The following is a 9,491-nucleotide window of genomic DNA, read 5'->3' on the forward strand; positions in this document are numbered from 1 at the left end:
GGGTGAGCAATATTCAAGCTGAAAGCGCACATGACTCTTATAAATTACAGCTAACTGCTAGTCAGTGAAGAAGTTACGGACTCTGTACAATAATCCAAGTTTCTTTGAGGCGGTTTTAGCAAGTGATCTGACATGAGAGGTCCAGCTGAGGGCACTGTTAAGTGAGACACCGAGAATTTCAATACTTTTGGAGATGGGAATATTTGTAGCATTGAAGGTAATACACGAATCTGGCAATGCCTGTCTATTAGTAAATTGTATATATTTAGTTTTACTAGCATTAAACGAGACAAGGTTGTTTTGTCCCCATTCACTGATTGTAGATAAGTCTCGATTTATGGAAACGGCTGTACTGAGTTGAGAGTTAGAGATATCAGACTTTGTAAATGGGTGTCTGAGTGTGAATGAACTATGTAGTGTTGAGTCATCTGCATATGAATGGATGGGATTGTGGGTGACAGATAAGAGATCATTAATATGAACCAGGAACAGGGATGGCGCTAGAACTGATCCCTGCGGCACGCCGGCGTTAATTGAGTGGAAATTGGAATATACATCATCTATTTTTATTTATCTCTCACTGAGATATGAGGAAATCAAAGGAACAAAAGAGTTTAGTCCATGGCAAGGGAGTTTAGACGACAGGGAACAATGTCATCCTCTGTTGAAAGCTTTGTAAATATCAACGGCTACTGCATGAGATTCTCCAGGTAGGTCGATTGATTGATGGATGGTCTGAGTCAGGAGATTGGTATGTCAATGGTGGATCCTTCGTGGAGAAAACCATATTGTCTATCGCTGATTAAGTTGTTGGATTCAAGATGTTTAACAGTGTGCTTATTAATTAAAGTTTCAAATACCTTACCAAGAGAAGATGTGACAGCTATTGGTCTGTAATCAGAGGGGTCAGAGGAACTTCCTTTCTTTGGAACTGGGTGGATATTGGCTTCTTTCCAGGAATTTGGGAATGAAGAAGTACGTTTGCATTGTCTGAATAATTTAGCTAGAATAGAGACAAGTTCTGGGGAACACTTTCAAAACAATTGGCGGAATTCCATCTGGGTCTGGAGCTTTGTTGGTGGGTAAATTATCTAGGATGGATTTTACGTATCTTGTCTGTATTTTAAGTGGAACAATTTCGGGAGAGTCAAGTTCTAGTACTGGGACATTCTGGCTGGCTTCCTCTATGGTACAATTTCTGGCAAATGTATGGGTATGTATGGTATGTATGTATGTATTTGTGTATGTATGTATGTGTGCGCTTGTGTATGTGTGTATGTACGTATGTAAGTTTTTCTGTATGTATGTATGTATGATGTATTAATCTACCTATGTATCTATCTGCATCCATCCATCCAACTATCCATCTTTACATCCATCCATCTATCTATCTATTTATCTATCTATCTACCTATCTATCTACGAATCCATTAATATCCAAAACCCTACCAAAACACAAATAAAAACCTGATCAAACACACCTCACCTGATCCCTAAAAAAAAAAAAACGAAAAAAATAAATAAATAAATAAAAAATAAAAATACTCACGCCACCATCTCAAAAAAAAAAAAAAAAAAAAAAAAAAAAAAAAAAAAAAAAAGTAAGGAAAACAAATTGGAACGCCATTAAAAAAAAAGAAAAAAAAAAACAATACACCGGCCTTCAGGGGGAGGGGAGGGGAGGGGAGGGGAGGGGAGGGGAGGGCAAGAGAGGGGAGGGGGAGAGGGAAGGGAGGGGTATTGAAACGTGGGATGAGAATGTGGGAAGGTAAGGGGAGGGGAGGGGAGGGGAGGGAGGGGATGAGAATGTGGGGAGGGGAGGGGAGGGAGGGGATGAGAATGTGGGGAGGGGAGGGGATGGCCTTGACTGGGAGGACTTGATGGTAGGGAAGAAGTACATGATGATGATGATGATGATGATGATGACGATGACGAGAGAGAGAGAGAGAGAGAGAGAGAGAGAGAGAGAGAGAGAGAGAGAGAAATACCACAGGAAGATTCTGTCCAATGACCTCAGCATAACACAAGGTCACTGATGATGGTAGTAGTGGTGGTAGTTGTGGTAGCAGTGGTGGGGGTGGTAGTGGTGGTGGGGTGGTAGTTGTGGTAGTGGTGGGGGTAGTAGCAGCTGTAATATGGTAGTAGTGGTAGTTTTGGCAATGGTGGTTGTAGTAGTAGTAATTCAAGGATTCATCAATAACTCAATCACAAAATCACATAAAAACGAAAATATTTGGAATCTACATTAACAAAAAAGAAAAAAATTTGAAAAAAAATCAACAGCCAATCCTATACTATTTTCTTGTGTGCATAGGGGCCCGGGGCTAGGCTGGCGCTGTTTATATAATGCTGATTGATGTACACACACACACACACACACACACACACACACACACACACACAGATACATACATCCACGGCACACGTACCGGTTAATATATACATCGTTACGTAACACCAAAAAGTGTCGTAAATACATGCGTGCATACGTACACACATACATAACACACATACTGGTTCATTTATACATGATTATGTAACACCAAAAACGGTTGTAAACACACACACACACACACACACACACACACACACACACACACACACACACACACACACATACACACACACACACACACACCAAAAATCAACACGCACATACCTTCTGCATAACGGCGTCTTCCAAGATGATAAAATTACCACTACCAAATTCTCCTCCTTCTTTCCCTCCTTTCCTCCATTTCTTTCCCTCCAAGACAAGCAAGACCGAGAGGGGAGGAGGAGGATTCACGCACACGCACGCACGGACACGCAAACCCCACGCACTGCACGCAAAAGCTAGTAAAACGCACGCAAACGGGGAGTATTTGAGTGTGTTTGTGTTCACGGCAAAGGTTGGTGTGTGAATGTGTGTCTGTGTGTGTGTGTGGGAACGAGTTGTGGGAGGAGAGAGGGAGGGAAGGGAAAGGGATGGAGGGAGGGAGGGAGGGAGGGAAGAGGAAAGGATTGGAGAGATCAGAGGGAAGGAGAGATGGAGAGAAGGAAGGGGTAGAAACATGTAAGGAGAGTGATAAGTAAAATTTAGAAAAAGGGATGGAGAGAGAGAGAGAGAGAGAGAGAGAGAGAGAGAGAGAGAGAAAGTCAGGACACAAGAAAGACAGTGTAAGAAGAATGTGTGAAACAGACGCCAGAAGCTGAGGCGGATGAAAGAGACGCAAGATAGACGAGACAGAACCGAGGGACGCTGAGACGGAAAAGACAGGCAATAAGAAGCGACGGGAACAGGAGACAGTGAGAGAGACAAAGAAGAAAGGCAGGGGGGACGAGAGAAAATGTGAGAGAGTGAGAGGCAAGGAAAAGAAAGGCAGTAACAGGTAGGAATAGCATCATCTTAGCTTTTTTTTTTCTTTTTTTTTGTGGCTGGTTCGTATGTGTGCACGGGGAAGTCCCTCACAACTACACCCCCCCCCTCCCTCCCCACCGACCCTCTCGAGAGCCGGCTATGCCCCACCCCTCCCTACCGACCCCCTCCCCTCTTTCCCTTCTCTCTCTCTCTCCCTGTTAATGCCCCTTCCTTACAGTGAAGTGACTGGTTGACCTGCCTTCTAATGAGGCTGGGTTTAAATATATATAAAATGTGTGTGTGTGTGTGTGTGTGTGTGTGTGTGTGTGTGTGTGTGTGTGTGTGTGTGTGTGTGTGTGTGTGTGTGTGTGTGTGTGTGTGTGTGTGTGTGTGTGTGTGTGTGTGTGTGTGTGAACATGAAAATGAACATAGGCAAGTTAGTGAGTGGAGGTGAGAGTGAGGTGAGCAGGATGGAAGAACATTTTATCATCAGTTTTATTATTATTATTATTATTAGTATTATCATCATTAAAGGCAAATACGAAAAAGCAACCGACAGCCAAAAACAACTAACTCCTTCCACAGAAAACTGAGGAAAAGAGAGCGAAATTCAAGACCCATTCATTTCAAGATGTCTCGACACACTGCGTTTCAAAGACTGGAGGTCATAGGTAGAGGGAAAGAATGAGGAAGAGAATGATAGAGCAGACCAACAACGTTCGGGCAGGGTCAAAAGTTGGTTTGCTATTCCACTGCGTCTACAACTCACTTAGGGCATGTCCTTCACTTTCCTCCCTGACGCAGTGTGTTAGAGAGAATCACCCTTGGCCAGAAAAACATACCAAGCCCCTCTCAGCTTAGGAATATTAGCCAGCAGAGGAGAGTGAGAAGCAGAAGAGGTGAAATATTAGGGCAGAGAAACATACCAAGCCCCTCTCAGCTTAGGAATATTAGCCAGCAGAGGAAAGTGAGAAGCAGAAGAGGTGAAATATTAGGGCAGAGAAACATACCAAGCCTCTCTCAGCTTAGGAATATAAGCCAGCAGAGGAAAGAGAAGCTGAAGAGGTGAAATATTAGGGCAGAGAAACATACCAAGTCCCTCTCAGCTTAGGAATATTAGCCAGGAGAGGAAGGTGAGAAGCAGAAGAGGTAAGTAACTAGACAAACACTTCTCCTCTAACAGCACATGAAAGAATCCGCAAAAAATAAATAAAAAAAATAAAAAATAAAAATAAAAACAGTGGTCCCTTTCTAAATCTCCTTCCAAGAAATTCACTCATCGAACTAACAAAATCCTCAATCCTGTCTTGCACAACCGCTACTGAATATGGAGAGGTGGGGGAAAGGGGGGATCCTGGATATGCCCCCACCCCTCCCCTCCCCCCTACCTTGACCGCTGCAAAAGGGGAGTTCCCGGGAAGGCTTGAGGAGGGGAGGGGGTGGGGGAGGGGGGAGAGGAGGAAGATGGATAAACAAACCAGAGATGAATTTTTGTGGGAGGGGAGGAGGAGGAGGAGGAGGGACGAGAGGGGAGAGAAGAAATAATGCTGCAAGGGAAGCAAAGGGAGGAAAGGAAGACAAGAAGGGAGGACACAGTGAGGTAAGAAAATATAAGGGAATGGGAAGGGAATGGAAGAGAGAAGGGGAGAGAGAGAGAGAGAGAGAGAGAGAGAGAGAGAGAGAGAGAGAGAGAGAGCATTTTCTCCTTCCAACACTCGCTGTCTTCACTTTCACTGCCATAACTACAATAATTTCTTTACACACACACACAGCACCAGAATTCAAACCTACTTCTACTATTACTAAAAATAATAATGAATTCGGGTTGTGCAAGTCCCCCCTTTATTAAGCCAAGTTTTCTATGATGCTCAGATGTAAATGATCTTAAATAACGTTACTTTAGGCGATATAATTAGCAAACTACCTCTATCTATCTAGCCTAACTGTGTCTATCTACTTATCTATTGCCTGTCTACATGCGCCCTATCTATCTATCTATCTACTTATCTCCTATCTGTCTACCTGTGTCTATCTACTTATATATTACCTGTACATGTATACTATATATTTATCTATCTATCTATCTACTTTTTACTTGTCTACTTGCACATTATCTATCTATTCACGTCTCTCCATCACTTAGCAATCAATCTTTCTATCTATCAATTTACAACACATTCATAGACAGACAGAGGAGGAGGAGGAGGAGGAGGAGGATTACACAGGATTACACACAGGATTACACAGGAAAGCAAACAGCAACAGACCTTATGGTCCTTTCGAGGCTGCTTGTTAGAGAAAACTATGACTACAAGATCTAACTCTACATGTTGAAGGATAAGGATAGGAAAGCAAGAAGGCTCCCCCCACCACCAAACCCTCCAGGAAAAAGTGAGAAAAACCACCATGCAGCATGGAAAAACTGACATGGAAATTTTATAGGAAACACTGGAAAGGAAAAGTCACATTCTATAATACTTTATCTATAAGCTACCCGATAGAGTAACCTGAAAGAGAAAGTAAACAAATAAAATAATAGTTACCGCATGACATTATAAACCAGTCACATTGAGTTAATGGGAAGTCTGTGGACATAACGTGGAAGCTACACACTGCACAGTGTGGATGTTTAGGGGTGGTGCAGCAGCCTTGCCTGGCGCTTTTAAGGTAGGCAGCAGTCAATCAGGCCCTAGCTCCGTTTGCTCCACTGAGACAAGGAACTCTCCCATGTGGGACAAGTACACAAGTTTCATTCTGAAGCAGTGACCCCTGGTACATTAAAAAAATCCCGATGGTGGTCACTTGACTAACAGGGACCCTCAGTGATCCACAGCCCATCACAGGTCGAAAGTAAGAGTAGTGACCGTTAACTCAGGGTTATCTGTGCAGCTCCTAATCTGTGCTTATATTGCTTTCTTTGCGCTGGGGAGACTGAAAAGTATATAGGACGGGTGTCTTAGATAAAAGGGGACTGCACAGTGCAGTGTGGATGTGCAATGCACAGAGTGGATGTTTAGGGGTGGTGCGGCAACCTTCCCTGGCGCTTTTTAGATAGGCAGCAGTCAATCAGGCAATAGCTCCGTTCACTCCACTGAGACAAGGAACTCTCCCATGTGGGACAGTACACAAGTTTCATCCTGAAGCAGTGACCCCTGGTACATTAAAAATCCCGATGGTGGTCACTTGACTAACAGGGACCCTCAGTGATCCACAGCCCATCACAGGTCGAAAGTAAGAGTAGTGACCGTTAACTCAGGGTTATCTGTGCAGATCCTAATCTGTGCTTATATTGCTTTGTTTGCACCGAATAAATTGAAAATGTATAATATCGTGACGCAACACTATGTACGGGTACATTGTTTACGGGGTGTCTTGTAGACTAAGGGGGCATGAACTTCCATGTACCGTAGCTATAAAAGCAAGTTATTCGGACAGAAAAAGAGTCAGCTGAGGATTTTCGTGCAAATACTTGTCTAATTTGTTTTTGAATGTCTCAATTGAGATACTGTTCACGGTATCTGAGGGTAATCTGTTCCAGATATTTACAACTCTGTTAAAGAAGAAGTATTTTGCTTCGTGGGATTGGAATCGTTTTCCCATGATTTTGCAGCCATTACTTCTGGTTTGACTCGACCGGTCTATATCAAAATATTTATTCATGTCTAAGTTGTCATATCCCTTCATGATTTTGAAAACTTCAATAAGGTCCCCTCTTAACCTGCGCTTCGTTAGGCTAAATAATTTAAGTTCTTCAAGGCGTTCCTCATATGGTTTGTTTCTAAGTCGTGGTACCATTTTTGTGATTCTTCGCTGAATTTTCTCTAATTTTTCAATGTCCTTTCTGTAGTACGGAGACCAGAATTGCACACAATACTCAAGATGGGGGCGCACTAGCGAGTTGTACAAGGCAAGTATGACTTTTTCCGATTTAAACTCGAAAGTTCTTCCAATAAAACCCACTAGCTTGTTTGCAATTTTTACCGCATCGGTACACTGCTTGCTTGGTTTTAGGTCATTTGATATTATCACACCAAGATCCTTTTCACTGTCTGTACTTGATAACTGAATATTGTTCATTTTGTAATTTGCATGGACATTGTTACTTCCAATATGAAGTACTTTACATTTTTCTGTGTTGAATTTCATTTGCCATTTTTCTGCCCAGCTTGCTAAAGTATTAAGGTCATTTTGTAACTGCTGCCACTGTAATTTTGAAGTGACTTTACTGGTTATTTTAGTATCATCTGCAAATTTGGATACTTTACAATTTAGACCCTCATCAATGTCATTTATATAGATAATAAAAAGTATCGGTCCAAGTACTGAGCCTTGGGGCACGCCGCTGATCACATTACGCCATTTGGATTCCTTTCCGTTTATCACAACTCGCTGTTTTCGGTCTGACAGCCAGTCTTGTAACCATTTTAGCGTCTTTCCTTTTTATTCCATGTGCTTCTATTTTTCTCATGAGACGCTTGTGAGGGACAGTGTCAAATGCTTTCTGAAAGTCGAGGTAAATTATATCTACTGCTCTTGAATCATCGTATGATTTGTAAACATCATGGAAGAAGTCCAGTAGGTTAGTTAAGCATGAACGACGATGTCTGAATCCATGTTGCGAGTCTTTAATTATATTATTTTCTTCTAGATAATTAACTATTTTATCTCTTATGATTTTTTCCATTAACTTGCACACTACTGATGTTAAGCTGATTGGTCTGTAATTTCCTGGGTGCGACTCATTTCCTTTTTTGAAAATTGGTGTTACATTTGCTAGTTTCCATTCGCATGGAACTTTCCCAGTACTTAATGATTTATTGAATAAGACAGAGAGTGGCAGCAGTAACTCATGTTTTGCTTCTTTGAGAATTCTCGGTGATATTTTATCGGGGCCAGGGGTTTTGTTTATGTCCGTACTATTTATGGCTGAAAGGATATCATTATTATGGATAGCATAGTTACTAAGGACTGTGCTATTTGCTTGGTTTGTGGGTAACAGTAGGTTTCTGGTGTTTTCTACTGTAAAAACAGACGCAAAGTAATCGTTAAGAATGTTTGCCATTTCGACCTCATTTTCAGTGTGTCTGCCATTGTTTGTTTCTAGAGGACCTATTGATATAGTCATAACCTTTTTCTTTCTAATGTAACTGTAAAATTCTTTAGGATTTGATTTGCACGTATTAGCAATGTGGATCTCCAGTGCTCTTTTGCTTTGTTTAATAAGTCTTTTCGATGTGCGGCGTAGATTATCGTATTGTAATTTATCATCATTATTTTGTGTAGCTTTATATTTATGGTATGCCTGTTTTTTGGCTAAGTTACTTTTTATTTCACTGGACCACCACTTTGGTTTACTATTTCCAGCTGGACGTCTGTTACGTAGTGGCACACATGACTTTACCACTTCATTAAATTTTTCGGTGAATATTTCCCATGCTTGGTTTATGTCATCGGTTTCAGACATTTGATTCCAATCTGCAGTTGCAAGTAGCGCTCTGAGCCTGTTGAAATTAGCTCTACGATAATCTGGGACCTTTTCTTTGCTCTCCGTTTCTTTTACTTTTTCAGTAGTAATATTAAACTGTATAGTTCGATGATCACTGGAACTAAACTCAGGTCCTATTTCAACGTTGTTGACTAGGTTATCATTTGTAGTCAAGATGATGTCTAGGATATTGTTTCCTCTCGTTGGGTATTCTACGTGTTGGGAAAGGGCGCTTTCCTGAAGATTCGTATAAAGCTCTTGTCCTGAGTGTGCTGTCAGTGGTTCACCCCACTTTGTTACCGGTAGATTAAAGTCTCCAAAAATTACGCTATCCTCTTGACAACAAATTTCCGCAATTTGATCATAAAGTTTTTCATCTGTCTCAGTTGACTGTGCTGGCGGACGATAGATGAGACATATATTTATTTTGTGTGAATTAATACTTAGCTGAACATAACTGGCATCTATGTTGGTAATACTGGGTTTGGATAGCACAAGGGGATGGAGACTAGTTTTCACATATAGTAAAACACCGCCACCAGCTCGATGTGGTCGCTCACAGCTGAAAATATTGTACCCTGTTAGTGAGTATTCCGCTAGAAAGTCACGGTCAGATGTGTTAATCCAGGACTCTGTGATGCCAATGATGTCATAATTTTCTAGGTA

This window comes from Coenobita brevimanus, chromosome 27, assembly GCF_032717465.1.
Source record: "Coenobita brevimanus isolate Jiangsu-jjx chromosome 27, ASM3271746v2, whole genome shotgun sequence".
Taxonomy (NCBI): Eukaryota; Metazoa; Arthropoda; class Malacostraca; order Decapoda; family Coenobitidae; genus Coenobita; species Coenobita brevimanus.